Genomic DNA, 24,983 nt, shown 5'->3' on the forward strand with positions numbered 1-24,983 from the left:
AGTTAGAGCAGTCAGACTGTGGAATGCCAACCACAAGATATAGTAATGGCAGATAGTATAACAGCATTTATAGAAGGGCTGGATACTTTTTTAACAAAACATGACATTGTGGGTTATAAATAATCTAGTAAAAAGAAAATGGATAACTTTGGAGATAGACCAAGGACATTAAAGTTCAAACTTTTTCAACCTATGTAACTATGCAAGTATGCAGAATGCACATTAGGAAAATGCTTGAAATGCAATTCCCTATAATATTATTTTACAAGTAATTTCCTCTTAATTTTCTGCTTTGTAAAGTGCTAGTTATAAGCCCAATCTATGGATCTAAAAAGTGCAAAATACTCCTGAAACACTTGTACGTATGTTCTATAATCTATGTTTCTTATGGTGCCTAAGGGAAGCCGTAATTATAAGACTCCTGCTTGGTAACAAGTGCAGTTATTTGCCTCCATAATGAAAGTGAATTACCAATGATGAAAGGGTTAATACTTGGACCCTGCATCAGTAATAGCCCTTGTAGTAATCATGACAACTATTGTGAGGGCATAAACAAGTGTCATAAAGAAGATTCCATAAAAGAATGCCGCGCTGCCACGATCAGCGCCATTACTGATGATGCGCCTGAGGACCTTGAGCTTGACCACCCCACGTAATGTGCCAACGTTGGTGTAATTTGGAGGTTCTAGCAGGGAAAGGGGTTGTCTTCTTAGACACCCCGGGGGGAAGGGAAGGTAACAGAACGGGGGGTCCCCAAAACAGGATCCCCTTCTGTTACTATGTACAAACAGCTGCTCTTCTTTGGGAGTTCATGGATGGATCCTTGACTTTAATGGGTGATAAATTGGGAGGGGGAGGGGATACTCATCCTATTAGGGGTTATCCATAATGAGCAACCCCTGTAACCAAGTACCCAACTTCTTGAGAGACGAAGCTGGATCTGTAAGGGAGAAGTGGTAGATCCATCTGGGAAATCAGATCAACTAAATTCGTTCCAGCAACAAATGTGGTGACAGATATCGCAGCCAGATCTCTCCCACATCCAGTTTATCACATTAATAGTCTATATTTGTTATGTCGTTCTCTGTAAATATGTAGAAATTCTAAAACTCCGTCATATATCGGCACTAACTCTCTAAGCCCAAGGGAAGGGCAGCCCTCCAGCCATGGTTCCCTAGAGGTTTCCTCCACAGGGGTTTTTCCTCTCCTGAGTGCTGGAGGGTGACTCTTCGTGAGTCGAGGGTTGTGCCATTTTCGGTGTCATGTAAATTTAAATAAAGTTGAGAACGTTTGACACCTAATTGCAATGCTTTGTGTATTTATTTTGTATGTGTCTGATTCATTTTGTTTGGGAGTCGGGGTCCATCACACTTCACTGAGTCATACTGTTAGAACCTTGCTGTTAGGTTTTTTTTCCTTTGCTGGTCACATGACCTTGTTGGCCTATTTAATCCTGCTCCGCCCTTCTGGCTTTGCTGGACTTCATTGTATATCTACTTTCTAGCTAGCCTGTGCTCTGTATCTAACTCTGTTAGTTTGCTTGGTCTACGGACCTCTATGTTCTATCTATTTTGTTTGTTCGTCTGTCTGCTACTATTTCTGTTAGGAGGTGTCCCATATTCCTCCCAGTCCTTAGTACTTGTAGGGATTCCCTCCCCACATCTATAGGTCTTCGTACAGACTAGATTAGGACTTTAGCAGGTCTGATCGCAGGATCAGGTTCCCTGTTACATCGTAGGGATTCAGCTGAGTCTTATAGTAGGGACAGATCTCCTCTCTTTCATTAGCTTTGGTAGCAGAACATAACACATACGTCTGGACATCTGCTGCCAGCAGTTTTGCCCCAGGGGTTGCCCCTGCTCTGGGGAGTTTGATGGAGCAGAGAAGACAAGAATTATAGCACTCATCCTCAGAATAAGGACTTCTATTACAGTACTACAAGCAGCTTCCTCGCCTCATTCACACAGTGAGTATTTTGGGCACTAATTTACATCAGTATTTGTAAGCTGAAAACCAGAGGGGAACAAACACAGTGAAAAATAGTAACTGAAACACTTTGACCTCTTCTGTTTTGGATCCACTCCTGGCATCTGCTAACAAATACTGATGCAAAATATCGCCATGGAAGTGCCCTAAATTCTTACTGACTGATTTGACTGTTTGAGTTGCAGTCAAGCAACAGAGGTTGCAAGCGTTAAAGGAGTTTTCTGGTATCAAAAACCCCTGTCCCCCTTGCCATTTTTCTCTATCCTGAACCTGTGCTGCCTGCCCCGATCTCAGACTGTCTGACCTAGTCCTTGTCTTCGCTCTCCTGTGTCTGGTACCCTGGTACCTCCGGAATGCTGCTACAGTCCCGGGGACTGCCCTGAAGTGGTACCTGGTGTCTATCGACGGCCCAGTCTATCCTCACCACCAGAGGTTCTAGTGGAGACCCAGTAGACACCTAGTCACAACCCTCCCGTAGGGCAGTGGGTCCATATCCACCAGTGTTACACCCACATAGCAAATGTGGTACCAATATTCAAGAAGGGAATAACATCTGAGCCTGGAATTTATAGACCGGTAAGTTTAACTTGTACTGTGGGCAACATCTTTGAGGGTTTGCTAAGAGATACTAACCTGGAGCACCTCAATAAGAATAACCTAAACATATGATTATGAGGGATCTGTCCTGCAAACTAATCTGAAAAGATTCTATGGGGAGGTAAGTTCTAGGTTGGACCAGGGAAACTTAGTGGATGTTGTCTATCTGGACTTTTCAAAGGCATTTGATACGGTGCCATACAACAGGTTGGTACATAAAAATTTTCAATATATTATATGGTAAACTTGCTCCACGAAAGAACAAGTCCTTGTGTGGTCGATGGAAAAAATCAAGGAAAATATCAGTGATGCGGTCGTTACCTCTTGACAGCTCCGTTTGGTACTTGTTCTCTAGTCCCTCCATGGCCACGGTGATAAAAAATTCCCTGAAAAGCTCATTATTCTAATAAAAAAATACAAAGTAAGGAGCTGACACAAAGGAGAGCAGACAACTCGTATGTCGAAATAAGCAATTGCAGTTACCTTAATTTTCTCAAAGAAGGTGCCATTAATCACTATGTCGTATGCAGTGCAGCCGCATCCACCTGTAGGACAAAGTGCACCAGGACTTAGATACTTTGCGGTGCCGACTCAATCCATTGACCTTAGTAGGGCTGCTATGAATAAGTGGTATAAGTTCTTAAAGGGGAATCCAAGTAGTGGACAATCCCTTTAAGTCCCAAATCTAAACCAAAAAAGTTCAAAAGTCAACAACAAGATGTCAAACTTTATTCCGCAGACTGGAAGTGGACCTACCAGAACCTGTGGAGATGGCACCTTTGACCATTGAGGATTAGTAAGTTGTAATACTTGCTATTTTAACCCCTTTAAGGATATCTCTGGACTACCCCTTTAAAAAGAGACGCGCTGTATTAAAAAAAACCGTACTATTATCAACTTCAACGTGGGGCTCTCCAAGGCTCATGGGGACTCGATAGCCGGAGGGATCATCAGATTCCAGGATGCTGACTAACTCCTGCTCTGTCAGGTCCGGGGACGCTGGGATCTGGTTCGACTTGCAGATGTTAATAAAGATTTTGGTATTTTTGGATGTGCGAGTTTTAATGCAGAAACCTAACACAGAAATAAAAACAAAAAGTGAACAAAAATACAATAAAATTGGCAAAAGCCAAGCAGCATTTACATGTAACCAACTGTATAAGAAAAAACGATGTGACCCCCCACGTTGGTTGCATCATGTGACCGTTGCAGTCATTAAGACCCCACTGCCCCACTGTGGTATCTGTCACATAATATGCACAAAGTAATCTGGATAATAATCAGAGGACGCCCATCTCACCCGGCTGGGGTCTGATCTCTCTGCGTTCTGGTAAGTTCGGTATTCTGCTCTGTATCTCCTGTTTGGCCTGAAATGAGGCAACAAGTGAGAATCAGTGAGTAACATGAACAGGATGGTTCTGCAAACTGATTTTTCCTGCACCAAAATAGTACAACTGTGAGGGGTCTAAAGCCAACAATACACATTAGGTAAATGTTGGAGACTGCCGCGCTCCTGGCAGCTGACGGAGGAGACATTCACCCGGTGATTGCTGGCCTCTCCAATTCATCTTTCGTACCTTCATCAGCATCTGTTCATACAGCGCTTCCTCCATGTTTGTGTTCATTTCTGCAGACAGCAGCGACTTGTCAGACGCCATTTTTTCGGTCAAAGACAGAAGCTCAGGGATCTTGTTTTATAAGAGAAAACCTGAAAAATGAAAATATGTATTAATCTTCTCCACAGACAACGACAAGGGGAGAGTGCGGGAGCCTGACAGCCCATGGCACGAAGGGGTGCGGGAGACTGACAGCCCAGGGCACGAGGGGGTGCGGGAGCCTGACAGCCCACGACACGAGGGGGTGCGGGAGCCTGACAGCCCACGACACGAGGGGGTGCGGGAGCCTGACAGCCCACGGCACGACGGGGTGCGGGAGACTGACAGCCCAGGGCAAGAGGGGGTGCGGGAGCCTGACAGCCCACGGCACGAGGGGGTGCGGGAGCCTGACAGCCCACGACACGAGGGGGTGCGGGAGCCTGACAGCCCATGGCACGAGGGGGCGCGGGAGCCCCACTGCCCACGACACCAGGGGGTGCGGGAGCCTGACAGCCCACGACACCAGGGGGTGCGGGAGCCTGACAGCCCACGGCACGATGGGGCGCAGTAGCCTGACAGCCCATGACACGAGGGGGTGCGGGAGCCTGACAGCTCACGACATGAGGGGGTGTGGGAGCCTGACAGCCCACGACACGAGGGGGTGTGGGAGCCTGACAGCCAACGACAAGAGGGGGTGCGGGAGCCTGACAGCCCACGACACGAGGGGGTGCGGGAGCCTGACAGCCCATGACACGAGGGGGTGCGGGAGCCCGACAGCCCACGACATGAAGGGTGCGGGAGCCCGACAGCCCACGACACGAGGGGGTGCGGGAGCCCGACAGCCCACGACACGAGGGGGTGCGGGAGCCCGACAGCCCACGACACGAGGGGGTGCGGGAGCCCGACAGCCCACGACACGATGGGGTGCGGAAGCCCGACAGCCCACGACACCAGGGGGTGCGGGAACCCGACAGCCCACGACACGAGGGGGTGTGGGAGCCCGACAGCCCACGACACCAGGGGTTGCGGGAGCCCGACAGCCCACGACACGAGGGGGTGCGGGAGCCCGACAGCCCACGACACGAGGGGGTGCGGGAGCCCGACAGCCCACGACACGAGGGGGTGCGGGAGCCCGACAGCACACGACACGAAGGGGTGCGGGAGCCCGACAGCCCACGACACCAGGGGGTGCGGGAGCCCGACAACCCACGACACCAGGGGGTGCGGGAGCCCGACAGCCCACGACACCAGGGGGTGCGGGAGCCCGACAACCCACGACACCAGGGGGTGCGGGAGCCCGACAACCCACGACACCAGGGGGTGCGGGAGCCCGACAACCCACGACACCAGGGGGTGCGGGAGCCTGACAGCCCACGACACCAGGGGGTGTGGGAGCCTGACAATATTGGGAGTGGGATTCTGCACACCTACAGCTAGCTACTTATTGTCCTGAATGTAGTAATCACCTTGGCACATTCCCATCTTCTTACCTGTAGTACAGACGCCAAACACCACTACTCTGACTGCAATCACCCAGCTACAGCGTCACCGCGCCTCAGCAACAGGGGAGCGTCTAGATTGGAGTTGATTTCTTGAGGGGGAGGAGTGATTTTATGGAATCATGACGTCACCGGAAGGGGCGGGGCCTTCTCAGTCCAGTGGACACTATTCCACCTGCAGCTGCAGCAGTGTGCACATTGTGCCGGGACAGGAGGACTGGTGATGAGGAGCTCGTGTTCTGCGTTGTGCTGTGAGGACTGAGGCGGGGAGAACTGACCATGTGAATAAATGCTGTGCTGGCATAAAGGGGGGTGGTGTGAGGGGCATCCAGGGGGCTGTGTGGGTGGTGTGAGGGGGCCAGGAGTGGATTAAGAGTGGCAAGGGCCCAGGACACACACACACCTGATGTATCATGTGACATGTCACATGATCCCCTGTGATAGATCATGTGATAGTTCACGTGAAATTAATTTGGCACAATATTAATTATAATAATTTTTTTTAGGCTGTGTGCCCACTATTCGCTTTTTAAGCGTTTCCGCAGTGGCAATTCCGCTGCAGAAACGCTTAAAAATGCTTAGTAGAAGGTCTGCCATGTTCCCCAATGATAATCCGCATGTGCTGTGCACATGCGGAAATTTCCGCTGCGGATTATCATTGCGGAAAAATCCGCAGCACTACCAATTATTCTGCGGAAGTGCGGCGAAAAGAGGGATTGGAAAAGCGGATGCCTGGTGTGTTTGGAACCATACTTTGAAACATTGTGGAACCTCTGTGATTTGTCCTGGACAGTTACCTATTGAGGGATTTAAAGGAAACATCGCCCAAGGCATCTACCGTGACCTCAGATGGACTAGAGATCAGATAAGTCCATTTCTCTTTTTTGGTGTTTTGAACAGTATTTCTGTCATGTAATGGTACTCATTTGTATAAGTGGGTGATTGCTGCTCTTATCTATCTACCTACAGTACAGACCAAAAGTTTGGACACACCTTCTCATTTAAAGATTTTTCTGCATTTTCATGACTATGAAAATTGTACATTCACACTGAAGGCATCAAAACTATGAATTAACACATGTGGAATTATATACTTAACAAAAAAGTGTGAAACAACTGAAAATATGTCTTATATTCTAGGTTCTTCAAAGTAGCCACCTTTTGCTTTGATGACTGCTTTGCACACTCTTGGCATTCTCTTGATGAGCTTCAAGAGGTAGTCACCGGAAATGGTCCTCAAACAATCTTGAAGGAGTTCCCAGAGATGCTTAGCACTTGTTGGCCCTTTTGCCTTCACTCTGCGGTCCAGCTCACCCCAAACCATCTCGATTGGGTTCAGGTCTGGTGACTGTGGAGGCCAGGTCATCTGGCGTAGCACCCCATCACTCTCCTTCCTGGTCAAATAGCCCTTACACAGCCTGGAGGTGTGTTTGGGGTCATTGTCCTTTTGAAAAAATAAATGATGGTCCAACTAAACACAAACCGAATGGAATAGCATGCCGCTGCAAGATGCTGTGGTAGCCATGCTGGTTCAGTATGCCTTCAATTTTGAATAAATCCCCAACAGTGTCACCAGCAAAGCACCATCACACCTCCTCCTCCATGCTTCACGGTGGGAACCAGGCATGTAGAGTCCATCCGTTCACCTTTTCTGCGTTGCACAAAGACACGGTGGTTGGAACCAAAGATCTCAAATTTGACTCATCAGACCGAAGCACAGATTTCCACTGGTCTAATGTCCATTCCTTGTGTTCTTTAGCCCAAACAAGTCTCTTCTGCTTGCTGCCTGTCCTTAGCAGTGGTTTCCTAGCAGCTATTTTACCATGAAGGTCTACTGCACAAAGTCTCCTCTTAACAGTTGTTGAAGAGATGTGTCTGCTGCTAGAACTCTGTATAGCATTGACCTGGTCTCTAATCTGAGCTGCTGTTAACCTGCGATTTCTGAGGCTGGTGACTCGGATAAACTTTTCCTCAGAAGCAGAGGTGACTCTTGGTCTTCCTTTCCTGGGGTGGTCCTCATGTGAGCCAGTTTCTTTGTAGCGCTTGATGGTTTTTGCAACTGTACTTGGGGACACTTTCAAAGTTTTCCCAATTTTTCGGACTGACTGACCTTCATTTCTTAAAGTAATGATGGCCACTCGTTTTTCTTTACTTAGCTGCTTTTTTCTTGCCATAATACAAATTCTAACAGTCTATTCAGTAGGACTATCAGCTGTGTATCCACCAGACTACTGCACAACACAACTGATGGTCCCAACCCCATTTATAAGGCAAGAAATCCCACTTATTAAACCTGACAGGGCACACCTGTGAAGTGAAAACCATTTCTGGTGACTACCTCTTGAAGCTCATCAAGAGAATGCCAAGAGTGTGCAAAGCAGTCGTCAAAGCAAAAGGTGGCTACTTTGAAGAACCTAGAATATAAGACATATTTTCAGTTGTTTCACACTTTTTTGTTAAGTATATAATTCCACATGTGTTAATTCATAGTTTTGATGCCTTCAGTGTGAATGTACAATTTTCATAGTCATGAAAATACAGAAAAATCTTTAAATGAGAAGGTGTGTCCAAACTTTTGGTCTGTACTGTAGGTAGATAGATAAGAGCAGCAATCACCCACTTATACAAATGAGTACCATTACATGACAGAAATACTGTTCAAAACACCAAAAAAGAGAAATGGACTTATCTGATCTCTAGTCCATCTGAGGTCACGGTAGATGTCTTGGGCGATGTTTCCTTTAAATCCCTCAATAGGTAACTGTCCAGGACAAATCACAGAGGTTCCACAATGTTTCAAAGTATGGTTCCAAACACACCAGGCATCCGCTTTTCCAATCGCTCAAAGAAATATAGGAATGGAAGCACTTATCCTGGGTGCACCTATTATGGTCTCTCTCCTCTAACATTTCCCTGTCCCCTGATGAGCCCCATATCGAGGAGGGGGTGAAACGCGTTGGGACTTTTGTTCTTTGCTGATGGCTATATATTTCTTTGAGGGATTGGAAAAGCGGATGTCTGGTGTGTTTGGAACCATACTTTGAAACATTGTAGAACCTCTGTGATTTGTCCTGGACAGTTACCTATTGAGGGATTTAAAAGAAACATCGCCCAAGGCATCTACCGTGACCTCAGATGGACTAGAGATCAGATAAGTCCATTTATCCTTTTTGGTGTTTTGACCAGTATTTCTGTCATGTAATGGTACTCATTTGTATAAGTGGGTGATTGCTGCTCTTATCTATCTACCTATATGAGCAAAAATTTAGGGGGGGTGGTCCTTATTTTTTGACAAATTATTTATGGGATCCATTCCTCTGTGTATTTATTGTTTTTTCCACTGACATAAATGTTGTGTGATTTTTTGATGTTTAGCATGTCAATTATGGCATGACTAGTATATACTGCTGGTCAATATGTTTATTGTTTGTGTGTGTGCTTAGGGATACGTAGGGATAAGCAAGGGACAGCCTCCGAGGAGCGGGGACACCAATCTGCACTACTAGGGTGAAAACACTCCGATGTTAGGGAGGGAGAGATACTCCACTAGGGCTGCTTAGGGCAAGTCTGTCTGTACTACCTACCACCCTTATTATCCATCCCTCATATGGTGCTTTTATTGATATGTGTAGTTAATTTTTGTCCTAGTTGTACTATTGAGTACACTTTTAAATGGCTTTGATAACAGCCTTCAGCTCGTCATCGTTGTTGGGTTTGATGTCTCTCATCTTGCTCTTGACAATACCCCATAGATTCTCTATAATAGATTCTCTATGGGGTTAAGGTCAGGCGAGTTTGCTACCAACCAAGCACAGTGATACTGTTGTGTGTAAACCAGGTATTGGTACTTTTGGCAGTGTGGACAGGGGCCAAGTCCTGCTGGAGAATGACATTTCCATCTCCAAAAAGCTTGTCGGCAGAGGGAAGCATGAAGTGCTGTAAAATGTCCTGGTAGACGGCTGCGCTGAGTTTGGTCTTGATAAAACACAGTGGACCTACACCAGCAGATGACATGGCTCCCCAAACCATCACCGATTGTGGAAACTTCACACTAGACCTCAAGCAGCTTGGATTGTGGGCTCTCCACTCTTCCTCCAGACTCTGAGACCTTGTGGAGTGTGTCAGTGACTGCCTTCTGGACATCTGTCAAGTCAGCAGTCTTCCCCATGATTGTGGAGCCTACTGAAACAGACTAAAGGACCTTGTTAAATGCTTAGGAAGCCTTTGCAGGTGTTTTTTGTTAATTATTCTAATTTATTGAGATAATGACTTTTGTGTTTTCATTGGCTGTAAGCCATAATCATCAACATTAACAGAAATAAACACTTGAAATAGATGACTCTGTCTGTAATGACTCTATATGAGTTTCACTTTTTGTATTGAAGAACTGAAATAAATTAACTTTTTGATGATATCCTAATTTAGTGAGATGCACCTGGATTATTAGAATTATCACACCAGTACACCTGTTTTCTCATTTGCAAGATTTAAGTAAACCTTGTATTATATCTTTTTCATTTGTGAATGTCCTTATACTTTCAAGCAGAACCTAGACACCCCACAATACAATAACCCATCGATCACTACAAGCCCTCCGTTTTCCATGGATATCCATATTATAGACTGAGTATACCTTTCTTATGCCTGAACTGCGCACCCCTCGGTGAAGACAGTGAGTTTTTTGGGGGCAGCTTATGGTCGTCTCAGGATATGAACACCCCCTGATCTGCTTGAAAATAGAACTGAAATAAAATGTTGAGAAAAAATGTCAAATATCACGTTGACCCTTCAAGTCACTGTCTTGTAAATCTTTATCACTTCTCCACAGAATAGGTGATTGGTCTGAAATCACTCAGGGGATAAAGAGATTCTGTCATCACAGAATAACTAATCAAACCAATGGCAGCCCCTCAGTGTATCATGGCACCCTGTATTTTGATTGGCAGCTGTAGCTTTATAGACTCGAGTGGGGGTCTCAAACATTTGGCCACAGGGGCTGCTTCATGCAGGCCGCAGGCACCATACACCTGGAGGATTGTGGCACGTCAGCACTTTTTCAGTGGAACATATTGCAGGCGCCGTGCACAGACAAGCTCTTTGCTCAGCTCTACCAATGCCAACTGTGGGTCAATCACAGGCCAGCAGCTAATGTCCGCAGGGGACCAGGATGGGACCAGGACTAGAAGATGAGGATCAGGATGTGGTACCACATTTTTAATCTTGATTTCTTTTAGTGTTTCTTAAAGCCATAAAGTTGCCATTTGAAATGACTTTAGTTTTGTGCCATGTCTGTGATCTGCTTTTTTTCAACAACATTAAACAACTGAATGAACATCCTCCGAGCCCGGTGACTCCATAATTTTTGCCAGGGGTTGTAGAAAAGAAATATGGTGTCCCTGAAAATGGCACTTTGTCTTGCTAAGAATGAAGCACAACCCCCCTCACCCCACTCAAATTATTTATTTTTCTAGGTGCGGACAATTATACCCCATCAAGGCTCATACACCTGGACTAGAGAAAAGCAAGTATGTGGTAAAGTGCACTGAACTGTTCGGCACAACAAGGGTGCACCGAGTGCCTGCACTACATTGGAGCCGTCTTTTTTTGTCTTTATGACAGAATCCCTTTGCAGAGTTACTATCCTTTAGGCAGCGTGCACGTGGTTATAATAATAGTCTAGCTAGTCCCATCCGTAGACATGAGTGATCGTGTGCTTCTCACACATGCCTAACATAGCTGTTTTGCTGTTTATTTACCCCAATTTGATCAATAAATTAATGCAGAATAATGTTTACTGCTCATTTCCAAGGGATCTTGGTGCAAGCCCCCAAAAAATGCTTCTGTGCGCAGGCACAATCATTATTATTTAGATACGTCCGTTAGGCAAGCTGTACTACTGTGCCCAGAAATCATGTACCTCACTGCAGCAACTCAGTTCTAGTCATCTCTGTAGTGAGACAGAATGGAGTTACTGTATAGAGAACATACTTATATTCCTTACAGTGCACAGACATCACGAGCCTCCATACAGCAACTCCAAGCTAGTCACCTCTGTAGTGAGACGGCTAGCATGGAGTTGCTGTACAAGGGGCGTCCTTATACACAGTACAGTGCACAGAGATCATGGACCTCAGTGCAGCAACTCCCATCTAGTCACCTCTGTACTGAGACATCTAGACTGAAGTTACTGTACAGAGGACGTCCTTATACACAGTACAGTGCACAGAGATCATGAACCTCAGTGCAGCAACTCCCATCTAGTCACCTCTGTACTGAGACATCTAGATTGAAGTTACTGTACAGAGGACGTCCTTATACACAGTACAGTGCACAGAGATCATGGACCTCAGTGCAGCAACTCCGATCTAGTCACCTCTGTACTGAGACATCTAGACTGAAGTTACTGTACAGAGGACGTCCTTATACACAGTACAGTGCACACAAACTATGAATCTCACTACAGCAACTCCGATCTAGTCACCTCTGTACTGAGACATCTAGATTGAAGTTACTGTACAGAGGACGTCCTTATACACAGTACAGTGCACAGAGATCATGGACCTCAGTGCAGCAACTCCGATCTAGTCACCTCTGTACTGAGACATCTAGATTGAAGTTACTGTACAGAAAACGTCCTTATACACAGTACAGTGCACAGAGATCATGGACCTCAGTACAGCAACTCCCATCTAGTCACCTCTGTACTGAGACATCTAGATTGAAGTTACTGTACAGAGGACGTCCTTATACACAGTACAGTGCACAGAGATCATGGACCTCAGTGCAGCAACTCCGATCTAGTCACCTCTGTACTGAGACATCTAGATTGAAGTTACTGTACAGAAAACGTCCTTATACACAGTACAGTGCACAGAGATCATGGACCTCAGTGCTGCAACTCCGATCTAGTCACCTCTGTACTGAGACATCTAGATTGTAGTTACTGTACAGAGGACGTCCTTATACACAGTACAGTGCACAGAGATCATGGACCTCAGTGCTGCAACTCCGATCTAGTCACCTCTGTACTGAGACATCTAGATTGTAGTTACTGTACAGAGGACGTCCTTATACACAGTACAGTGCACAGAGATCATGGACCTCAGTGCAGCAACTCCGATCTAGTCACCTCTGTACTGAGACATCTAGATTGAAGTTATTGTACAGAGGACGTCCTTATACACAGTACAGTGCACAGAGATCATGGACCTCAGTGCTGCAACTCCGATCTAGTCACATCTGTACTGAGAAATCTAGATTGTAGTTACTGTACAGAGGACGTCCTTATACACAGTACAGTGCACAGAGATCATGGACCTCAGTGCTGCAACTCCGATCTAGTCACCTCTGTACTGAGACATCTAGATTGAAGTTACTGTACAGAGGACGTCCTTATACACAGTACAGTGCACAGAAATCATGGACCTCAGTGCTGCAACTCCGATCTAGTCACCTCTGTACTGAGACAACTAGACTGAAGTTACTGTACAGAGGACGTCCATATACACAGTACAGTGCACAGAGATCATGGACCTCAGTGCAGCAACTCCGATCTAGTCACCTCTGTACTGAGACATCTAGATTGAAGTTACTGTGCAGAGGACGTCCTTATACACAGTACAGTACACAGAAATCATGATCCTTACTGCAGCAACTCTGATCTAGTCACCTCTGTACTGAGACATCTAGATTGAAGTTACTGTACAGAAGACATCCTTATACACAGTACAGTGCACAGAGATCATGGACCTCAGTACAGCAACTCCGATCTAGTCACCTCTGTACTGAGACATCTAAACTGAAGTTACTGTACAGAGGACGTCCTTATACACAGTACAGAGCACAGAGATCATGGACCTCAGTACAGCAACTCCGATCTAGTCACCTCTGTACTGAGACATCTAGATTGAAGTTACTGTACAGAGGACGTCCTTATACACAGTACAGTGCACAGAGATCATGGACCTCAGTGCAGCAACTCCGATCTAGTCACCTCTGTACTGAGACATCTAGATTGTAGTTACTGTACAGAGGACGTCCTTATACACAGTACAGTGCACAGAGATCATGGACCTCAGTGCTGCAACTCCGATCTAGTCACCTCTGTACTGAGACATCTAGATTGTAGTTACTGTACAGAGGACGTCCTTATACACAGTACAGTGCACAGAGATCATGGACCTCAGTGCTGCAACTCCGATCTAGTCACCTCTGTACTGAGACATTTAGATTGAAGTTACTGTACAGAGGACGTCCTTATACACAGTACAGTGCACAGAGATCATGAACCTCAGTACAGCAACTCCCATCTAGTCACCTCTGTACTGAGACATCTAGATTGAAGTTACTGTACAGAGGACGTCCTTATACACAGTACAGTGCACAGAGATCATGGACCTCAGTGCAGCAACTCCGATCTAGTCACCTCTGTACTGAGACATCTAGATTGTAGTTACTGTACAGAGGACGTCCTTATACACAGTACAGTGCACAGAGATCATGGACCTCAGTGCTGCAACTCCGATCTAGTCACCTCTGTACTGAGACATCTAGATTGTAGTTACTGTACAGAGGACGTCCTTATACACAGTACAGTGCACAGAGATCATGGACCTCAGTGCTGCAACTCCGATCTAGTCACCTCTGTACTGAGACATTTAGATTGAAGTTACTGTACAGAGGACGTCCTTATACACAGTACAGTGCACAGAGATCATGAACCTCAGTACAGCAACTCCCATCTAGTCACCTCTGTACTGAGACATCTAGATTGAAGTTACTGTACAGAAGACGTCCTTATACACAGTACAGTGCACAGAGATCATGGACCTCAGTGCAGCAACTCCGATCTAGTCACCTCTGTACTGAGACATCTAGATTGAAGTTACTGTACAGAGGACGTCCTTATACACAGTACAGTGCACAGAGATCATGAACCTCAGTGCTGCAACTCCGATCTAGTCACCTCTGTACTGAGACATCTAGATTGAAGTTACTGTACAGAGGACGTCCTTATAGACATTAATCCAAGCAAAGTGGTATCAAAGTTTAGTTAAAATATAACCTTTACTTAGTGCAATTAAAAGGGTACAATAATATGTCATCCAGTAAGGTTGTGTGCCCACGATGCGTTTTTCAAGCGTTTATGCTGCGGAATTTCCGCAGCGTAAACGCTTGGGAAACGCTTGGTAAACCTTCCCCCATGGTCTCCAATGCAATTCCGCACTTTCAATGCCCATGCTGCGGATTTTTCCGCAGCGTTTATGCTGCGCTCAAAAATCTGCAGCATGTCCATTAATTTTGCGGAAGCGCTGCGTTTTCCCCGCCATCGACTTGCATTAGAACGCGCCAATTCGGCAAGACTGCATCTGTACTTGCGTAATTGGCGCGTTCTAATGTGCGGATGGTACCCGGGTGTGGAGGACAGGAGACTCTCCTCCACACCCAGGTACCATTAAAAGCTGTAAAAAAAAAGAATAAAATAAAAAATAAAGATTATATTCACCTTCCGACGGCCCCCGGACTCCTTCCCTGTGCTTGCCGATAGATCGCGCAGGACTGAAGGACCTGCGGTGACGTCACAGTCATGTGACGGCAGGTCTTTCAGTACAGCGTACCGCGATCTGCCGGCAGCCAGCACAGGAGCGCAGCAAGACTGCAGGGGCCATCAGAAGGTAAGTATAGGTTAATTTTTTTATTTTTAACCATTCTCTCGGGTCACACTATATAAATCCATGCCGTTTGCATGGATTTATATAGTGTGACCTAGTTGTCAAGCACTTTCCAAGTGATGCTAAAATCGCTTGGAAAGCGCTTGACACCCGCATGCGGAAATGCATGTGAAGAACGCTTCACATCCGCATGTCCCTGGCAGGAAAAGCGCATGTACAATCCGCATGTACAATCCACATGTACAATCCGCATGTACAATCCGCATGTACAATCCGCATGTACAATCTGCATGTACAATCTGCATGTACAATCCGCATGTACAATCCGCATGTACAATCCGCATGCGTTTTTTTCTGCCAGGGAGATGCAGAAACGCTCAGGAAAAAATCCTGAGCATTTCTGCATCGTGGGCACATAGCCTAAGACAAAAACTAACAACATACAAACAAACTCAGAGGCAGTGGCGTACCGTCCATAGAGGCAGACCACGCAACTGCTATGGGGCCCAAGTGATCAGGGGGCCCGGCGTCGGATGTCCTGTCCATAGACACACCCCTCTAGATGGCTACGCTGCGTGCACAGCAGAGAGGAGTTGAGGCTGAGCAGCCTGAGCGACCATCATTAGAGCTGCCTAGTGGAGGCAGAGGAGCCGGCCGCACTGCAGGGTAAGTCTCTGACTGGCTGCAGAGGGAGCCGGCCTGGCTGCAGGGTAAGTCTCTGACTGGCTGCAGAGGAGCCGGCCTGGCTGCAGAGTAAGTCTCTGACTGGCTGCTCAGGGAGCCGGCCTGGCTGCAGTGTAAGTCTCTGACTGGCTGCAGAGGAGCCGGCCTGGTTGCAGGGTAAGTCTCTGACTGGCTGCAGAGGAGCCGGCCTGGCTGCAGGGTAAGTCTCTGACTGGCTGCACAGGGAGCCGGCCTGGCTGCATGGTAAGTCTCTGACTGGCTGCAGAGGGAGTCGGCCTGGCTGCAGGGTAAGTCTCTGACTGGCTGCAGAGGAGCCGGCCTGGCTGCAGGGTAAGTCTCTGACTGGCTGCAGAGGAGCCGGCCTGGCTGCAGGGTAAGTCTCTGACTGGCTGCAGAGGAGCCGGCCTGGCTGCAGGGTAAGTCTCTGACTGGCTGCAGAGGAGCCGGCCTGGCTGCAGGGTAAGTCTCTGACTGGCTGCACAGGGAGCTGGCCTGGCTGCAGAGTAAGTCTCTGACTGGCTGCAGAGGAGCCGGCCTGGCTGCAGGGTAAGTCTCTGACTGGCTGCAGAGGAGCCGGCCTGGCTGCAGGGTAAGTCTCTGACTGGCTGCAGAGGGAGCCGGCCTGGCTGCAGGGTAAGTCTCTGACTGGCTGCCGAGGGAGCCGGCCTGGCTGCAGGGTAAGTCTCTGACTGGCTGCAGAGGAGCCGGCCTGGCTGCAGGGTAAGTCTCTGACTGGCTGCAGAGGAGCCGGCCTGGCTGCAGGGTAAGTCTCTGACTGTCTGCAGAGGGAGCCGGCCTGGCTGCAGGGTAAGTCTCTGACTGGCTGCAGAGGGAGCCGGCAGGGCTGCAGGGTAAGTCTCTGACTGGCTGCAGAGGAGCCGGCCTGGCTGCTGGGTAAGTCTCTGACTGGCTGCAGAGGGAGCCGGCAGGGCTGCAGGGTAAGTCTCTGACTGGCTGCAGAGGGAGCCGGCCTGGCTGCAGGGTAAGTCTCTGACTGGCTGCAGGGTAAGTCTCTGACTGGCTGCAGAGGAGCCAGCCTGGCTGCAGGGTAAGTCTCTGACTGGCTGCAGAGGGAGCCGGCCTGGCTGCAGCGTAAGTCTCTGACTGGCTGCAGAGGGAGCCGGCCTGGCTGCAGGGTAAGTCTCTGACTGGCTGCAGGGTAAGTCTCTGACTGGCTGCAGAGGAGCCGGCCTGGCTGCAGGGTAAGTCTCTGACTGGCTGCAGAGGGAGCCGGCCTGGCTGCAGGGTAAGTCTCTGACTGGCTGCAGAGGAGCCGGCCTGGCTGCAGAGTAAGTCTCTGACTGGCTGCTCAGGGAGCCGGCCTGGCTGCAGTGTAAGTCTCTGACTGGCTGCAGAGGAGCCGGCCTGGCTGCAGGGTAAGTCTCTGACTGGCTGCAGAGGAGCCGGCCTGGCTGCAGGGTAAGTCTCTGACTGGCTGCAGAGGCGCCGGCCTGGCTGCAGGGTAAGTCTCTGACTGGCTGCAGAGGAGCCGGCCTGGCTGCAGGGTAAGTCTTTGACTGGCTGCACAGGGAGCCGGCCTGGCTGCAGGGTAAGTCTCTGACTGGCTGCAGAGGAGCCGGCCTGGCTGCAGGGTAAGTCTCTGACTGTCTGCAGAGGGAGCCGGCCTGGCTGCAGGGTAAGTTTCTGACTGGCTGCAGAGGGAGCCGGCAGGGCTGCAGGGTAAGTCTCTGACTGGCTGCAGAGGAGCCGGCCTGGCTGCTGGGTAAGTCTCTGACTGGCTGCAGAGGGAGCCGGCAGGGCTGCAGGGTAAGTCTCTGACTGGCTGCAGAGGGAGCCGGCCTGGCTGCAGGGTAAGTCTCTGACTGGCTGCAGGGTAAGTCTCTGACTGGCTGCAGAGGAGCCGGCCTGGCTGCAGGGTAAGTCTCTGACTGGCTGCAGAGGGAGCCGGCCTGGCTGCAGGGTAAGTCTCTGACTGGCTGCAGAGGGAGCCGGCCTGGCTGCAGGGTAAGTCTCTGACTGGCTGCAGGGTAAGTCTCTGACTGGCTGCAGAGGGAGCCGGCCTGGCTGCAGGGTAAGTCTCTGACTGGCTGCAGAGGGAGCCGGCCTGGCTGCAGGGTAAGTCTCTGACTGGCTGCAGGGTAAGTCTCTGACTGGCTGCAGAGGAGCCGGCCTGGCTGCAGGGTAAGTCTCTGACTGGCTGCAGAGGGAGCCGGCCTGGCTGCAGGGTAAGTCTCTGACTGGCTGCAGAGGAGCCGGCCTGGCTGCAGAGTAAGTCTCTGACTGGCTGCTCAGGCAGCCGGCCTGGCTGCAGTGTAAGTCTCTGACTGGCTGCAGAGGAGCCGGCCTGGCTGCAGGGTAAGTCTCTGACTGGCTGCAGAGGAGCCGGCCTGGCTGCAGGGTAAGTCTCTGACTGGCTGCAGAGGCGCCGGCCTGGCTGCAGGGTAAGTCTCTGACTGGCTGCAGAGGAGCCGGCCTGGCTGCAGGGTAAGTCTTTGACTGGCTGCACAGGGAGCCGGCCTGGCTGCAGGGTAAGTCTCTGACTGGCTGCAGAGGAGCCGGCCTGGCTGCAGGGTAAGTCTCTGACTGGCTGCAGAGGAGCCGGCCTGGCTGCAGGGTAAGTCTCTGACTGTCTGCAGAGGGAGCCGGCCTGGCTGCAGGGTAAGTCTCTGACTGGCTGCAGTGGGAGCCGGCAGGGCTGCAGGGTAAGTCTCTGACTGGCTGCAGAGGAGCCGGCCTGGCTGCAGGGTAAGTCTCTGACTGGCTGCAGAGGGAGCCGGCTTGGCTGCAGGGTAAGTCTCTGACTGGCTGCAGAGGGAGCCGGCCTGGCTGCAGGGTAAGTCTCTGACTGGCTGCAGGGTAAGTCTCTGACTGGCTGCAGAGGAGCCGGCCTGGCTGCAGGGTAAGTCTCTGACTGGCTGCAGAGGGAGCCGGCCTGGCTGCAGGGTAAGTCTCTGACTGGCTGCAGAGGGAGCCGGCCTGGCTGCAGGGTAAGTCTCTGACTGGCTGCAGGGTAAGTCTCTGACTGGCTGCAGAGGAGCCGGCCTGGCTGCAGGGTAAGTCTCTGACTGGCTGCAGAGGGAGCCGGCCTGGCTGCAGGGTAAGTCTCTGACTGGCTGCAGAGGGAGCCGGCCTGGCTGCAGGGTAAGTCTCTGACTGGCTGCAGGGTAAGTCTCTGACTGGCTGCAGAGGAGCCGGCCTGGCTGCAGGGTAAGTCTCTGACTGGCTGCAGAGGGAGCCGGCCTGGCTGCAGGGTAAGTCTCTGACTGGCTGCAGAGGAGCCGGCCTGGCTGCAGAGTAAGTCTCTGACTGGCTGCTCAGGGAGCCGGCCTGGCTGCAGGGTAAGTCTCTGACTGGCTGCAGAGGAGCTGGCCTGGCTGCAGGGTAAGTCTCTGACTGGCTGCAGAAGAGTCGGCCTGGCTGCAGGGTAAGTCTCTGACTGGCTGCAGAGGAGCCGGCCTGGCTGCAGGGTAAGTCTCTGACTGGCTGCAGAGGAGCCGGCCTGGCTGCAGGGTAAGTCTCTGACTGGCTGCAGAGGGAGCCGGCAGGGCTGCAGGGTAAGGCTGTGTGCCCACGTAGCATTTTTCAAGCGTATATGCTGCGGAATTACCGCAGCGTAAACGCTTGAAAAACGCATGTATATCCGCACCCCATGGTCCCCAATGGGATTCCGCAAGTTCTATGCACATGTTGCGGATTTTTCTGCAGCGTTTATGCCGCGTTCAAAAATCCGCAGCATGTCATTTAATTTTGCGTTTCCGCAAGCGGAATTGCCTTAGTCCAATGCATAAAAAACGCAAGGCAATTCCGCATGTGGAAAACGCGTGATAAACGCGCAAAAAATGCGCGATAAACGCGTGCGGAATTCCGCATGCGTTATTCCGGGAGAGGACTTGCATTTATGCAGCAGAAATTTTCTGCTTCATAAATGCAACGTGGGCACATAGCCTAAGTCTCTGACTGGCTGCAGAGGGAGCCGGCAGGGCTGCGGGGTAAGTCTCTGACTGGCTGCAGAGGGAGCCGGCCTGGCTGCAGGGTAAGTCTCTGACTGGCTGCAGAGGAGCCGGCCTGGCTGCAGGGTAAGTCTCTGACTGGCTGCAGGGTAAGTCTCTGACTGGCTGCAGAGGGAGCCGGCCTGGCTGCAGGGTAAGTCTCTGACTGGCTGCAGAGGGAGCCGGCCTGGCTGCAGGGTAAGTCTCTGACTGGCTGCAGAGGGAGCCGGCCTGGCTGCAGGGTAAGTCTCTGACTGGCTGCAGAGGGAGCCGGCCTGGCTGCAGGGTAAGTCTCTGGCTCACTGCAGCACTCTGTACTGTAAGTGTGAAATGTAAATGAATTTCTTTTACTTTGTGTCCTGTTTTGGATGTGCGGGTGTTAAGGCAGGGGGGAGGGGTCGTGTTTGGAATTCTGCCAACTATCTAGGGTAACTGGGGAGGAGGGCTGCAAACAAATAAAAAGTCAGGAAGCCCCTCACACCAAGCCACTGTCTTGTGTCTGTCAGTCACCACAGAGATCCTGAACCTGGGACCAGAGGGTTGAGCTAAACATTAGGACACCTGTGACAATGGAAGCCTATTAATAAATTGTTTAAATGACTTCTTTACACACATTTATCTGCATTGCAGATCATGCACTCCTAATGAAGGATTAACTGAAGGAGGAATGGACAGGCTGCAGAGTGCACAGCAGAGCAAAGGACACGGCTGTCAGAGTGAGTACATCTGACCCCAGACCATCACTAATCACTAGTATTGCTGCAGCTAGCCACACTGTATGTGCGCACAATGCGTACCAGCCTGCGGCCCCAATGCTGCGGAATAGCTACCATTTTTTTTTCACCTGCAGACTTTCCTTTGACGCTGCATAAACACGCAGTGTCAAACCCGCAGCGGCTCCGGATCATGGGCACATAGCCTAAGGGTACGTTCCCACGTTCAAGATTTGCTGCGGTTTTGACGCTGCATATTTATGCAGCGTCAAACCCGCAACAGCCAGATGTTACAGCATAGTGGATGTTCTTTTCTGTCCACTATGCATCTCTGTGCACCAGCGGATCACCAGCGGAAACTGAGATGCGGCGTGTCCTTCAGACCCCGAGCATGTCTATTTCTCTTGTGGGTCCGCATGTAGACTTTCCTCATAGACTTGCTTAGTTGAGGAAGATCCGCATGTGTAAAAATGCGTGTCCAGTAATTTACATAATAAGTACAAAAATTCTGAAGCGTGAAAACCGCAACAAATCCTGAAAGTGGGAATGTACTCTTAAAAAAGTTATCCACTACTTTGACATTGATGCTCTATCCATAGGATAGGGCATCAATGTATGATCGGCCGGGGTCCCGGACGCCCCATCCCCATCAATCAGCTGTTATCATGCCGGCGGCAGCGGCCACAAGTCCTTATCTGCGGTGCTTGGCCGTCCATCTGTAGTGGCCGCCGCTCGTAACTGCACATCCGCCTCCCATTCAATTGAATAGGAGGCGGATATACAGTTACAAGCGGCCGCCACTACAACTTGACGGCCAGGCACCACAGGCAAGGACTTCCGGCCGGCGGCCACCGGCACGATAACAGCTGATCGGCAGCGATGCCACGTGTGGGACCCCAGCCGATCATACATTGATGCCCTATCCTAAGGACAGGGCATCAATGTCAAAGTAGTGGACAACCCCTTTAAAGGGTTGTCCAGGCTTGAGATGAAAGTCTGCAATCACTCTATGACTGCAGACTTCTGAATCCTCAGAGCGCACACATCGCGTGCAGGCGGTCATGCCACCACAAGTATGTGATTTGTGTTATGATCTGCAACATGAACTAAGGAAAGATAGGGGAAGGCTGTCCCTACAATAAGACTAAGCTGAATCCCTACGATGTAGCGGGCTGCCTGTTCCGAGTGAACAGACCCGCCTTAGTCTTCAGCTAGTCTGAACGGAGACCTATAGCATAAAGGAGAGGGGTCCCTAAAAGAACTAAGGACTGGGACAAAAATGGGACACCTCCTAAACAGAGTAGTTGCAGAACACAAAATTACAAACTGACAAAAGGGTACTAGAGGTCCCAGAAGGACCAAGCGAGCTGCCAGATAGGCACAGAAGCACCTGGCTAGAGAAGCAGTCAAACAACACTGAAGTCCAACAGAGCCAAAAGGGCGGAGCTGTAATATAAAGGCAAATGGTCACATGACCGCTATACACAGGAAGGAAAAAACAAACAAACAAACAGGAGGGTTCTAACAATTTGCATGCTTCCAGTCACATTCTGACTAGACGTGTTCGTCCTCGATCAATACAAGGGAACTGAATGCGGCCGAGCACGTTTAATCGACACGTGACCACAGATATGCAAAACACATACTTGTACGTGACCGGCTGCTCTTGCCACTGTCATCGAAGAATCCTGACAGCGTATGATGTGAGGATTCAGATGACCGTAGTCATATAGAGCGATTGTAAACTTTCAGCCCAAACTTGGACAACCCCTCTGTGTTTATGTATGTATATCGCCTCCAGACAGAATAAATTAAGTGTGAACAGGCGCTGCTGCTATCACTGCATAATAAAGAATACAGTCGCCTCTGTAAGCGTAGAGATATGGAAAATGAAGGTACTTGGTGCATAAATTGGCCAATTCATGGGAGCCCATCAAGAACGACAAGATGTACCATTCTTTCATAGGACTAACCAAATTTAAAGTGTGCAAATTGAAGTGGTCAGTGCCAAAAAGTGCCTGTTTCTGCCATTTTCCCATAACTCCACCTGATGAAGGCAGCAGACCGCTGCAGAAACGTGTTGTGGGCATTAATACTTCAATAAAGAGGTTTGTTTTATCCTTTTCCAGCGCCTTATCCAGTTTCTAGCGCCCCACTGACCACTTCAATTTGCACACTGTTCACTTTTCCCTTGGGAGTTGTGGCTGGAGGCTGCAGAGAACTGGATACAATTTCAGCTGCAGGACCTGTAGGACCTGCGATGATGTCATCACCCATGTGACCCCACCCGGAATCACATGATTGGAAGCTCCATCTGCTAATCCAGAGGAGACACTGAAGGCATCGTGGCAGCGCTATCAGCGCCAGTAGCTGTTTAACCTGGGTTGTGCGGTCTGCACAACCCACTCAGGTGAGCAGACCACTGTATCTGCACGTATATTCCACTTCCATACAGGTTCACACAAGCACTGCGCTTTTCCACCCCACCCCCTTTTTTGTCTAACCAAATTTAAAGCGCAGGTAGGATCCACTACTAATTAAAAACAACCTTAGGACTCATTCACACTTCTGATTTTTCCACATACAAGAAAAATGGCCAATTATTCTGATCAGACTTTAATCAGAGTGTGACCTGAGTGTCATCCGTTGTTCTCGCATCTGGAGAAATAAAAAAATAAAACAATTCTCCACCTTCTTCATTCTTACAGACCATAAAAATCGACTGCACTGAGATGTCAGAGTGCAGTCCGTTTTTTTTTCACAAACCCATTGACCTTGCATGGCCAAGTGTAATCTGACCCTTGGATCAAAATCGGGCATGTCTCTAAAATCACGGACATGTGAATGGCCCCATAGACTATCACAGGTACGAGTGCTATCCTTGAAGACGATGGATAGCACTCGTATGCGAATATTGCACGTGTGATTGAGGCCTTAGGCTGATGGGAGATCATATACTATTGGAGGTGGTGACTGTCTCCATATCTGACTGATCCCCTCCCATCAGCCTAAGACCTCATTCACACATCCATATTTTTGATCAGATTCTCGGCAGGCCAGTCTGTTCTTCACAGCCAGCTGACGTTCTGAGTGCTAACACAGTGGAGTGTAGAGAGATGCGCTTTGCACAATCTTCACAGGTTACAACCCGTAAGGCTATATTCACACATTGTGTTTTTGCTAATTTTTTTTCCGTTGCCAAAACCTGCTCTCTTGGCAGTAGAGAAAAAGCAGGTTTTGCTGAGTTTTTTTCTGCGTTTTTGTCAGGGTACATTTGTTTCTTGTGCATGCTGATAAAGTTTAGTGCATAAAAAGAAACATGATTCAATTTCCTCAGGTTTTTGCACCAAAAACACAGCAAAACTTGATACCTGCGTTTTTGCTGCAATTTTGCGCTACCCATTGCTTTCTATGGGTGAAAAACGCTAAAAGAAGTGACATGCTGCTGTTTGCAAAAACGCAGCTCTTTGACAAAACAGTCAGGAAAAAAAAACAAAGAGTGTGCATGAGATTTCTGAAATCTCAGTCTTTGCTGGTACTGTAAAACGCAGCAGAAAATTCATAAATGCTGCAAAAACGCAACATGTGAACATAGCCTAAAGTTAGCTCAGTTTCTTATCAGGGGATTTCATCCACGATGTTGATATTTCGGCAAATGGACAAAGGTTGTCTTTATAAGTGAAGCTCTATACGTAATATGGACTTCACTATATATGTATGTGTGGCGCCCCTGAGGGTTCGACCGCCACAGGGATGCTGCACCTCTTTAATGGGGTGTAGTGTTCCTCCTCTGAGGTAACAACAGTGCGATGGTCAGGATTCTACCTCCACATCCAACACCACACTTCTCCCACCAGAGGGGGCTAGTAGGCACTAGGTGCTGCCCCTACTGGAAATCGGGAGACTGGGGAACCAAGAGATAGGGGAACCAATTAGTGGGTGAGGGTGGAGGATTCACAGTTTAGTGACACTTTAAATTTCATATTTAATACAAAGCCACCTTGGTTCTGGGTTCATTGATCGTTCTTTGATCGTGACCTTCCTCCCTGAGCGTGGATCCTGTGTGGACCTGCAGTGGATGGAGGCACGGCCCTCGTACCCTGGCTTTGGGTCAAGGGGCAGGTTGCAGATAATGAATGTCTCAGCCCGGTCAAGGACCATGACCAAGAAGGCCCGGAGCTTAGGAGTGTAGCTCCACCGCAAATGGATCACAGGGGGATGCAGACGGAGCGGTATACGCCACCTATCCTCGCCAACCTGATTTATTCAGAGGGATTCCGGCTGCAAG

The sequence above is a fragment of the Phyllobates terribilis genome, unplaced genomic scaffold (genome assembly GCF_046119375.1).
Source record: "Phyllobates terribilis strain yellow unplaced genomic scaffold, ASM4611937v1 Scaffold_27__1_contigs__length_16484149, whole genome shotgun sequence".
NCBI classification, from domain to species: domain Eukaryota; kingdom Metazoa; phylum Chordata; class Amphibia; order Anura; family Dendrobatidae; genus Phyllobates; species Phyllobates terribilis.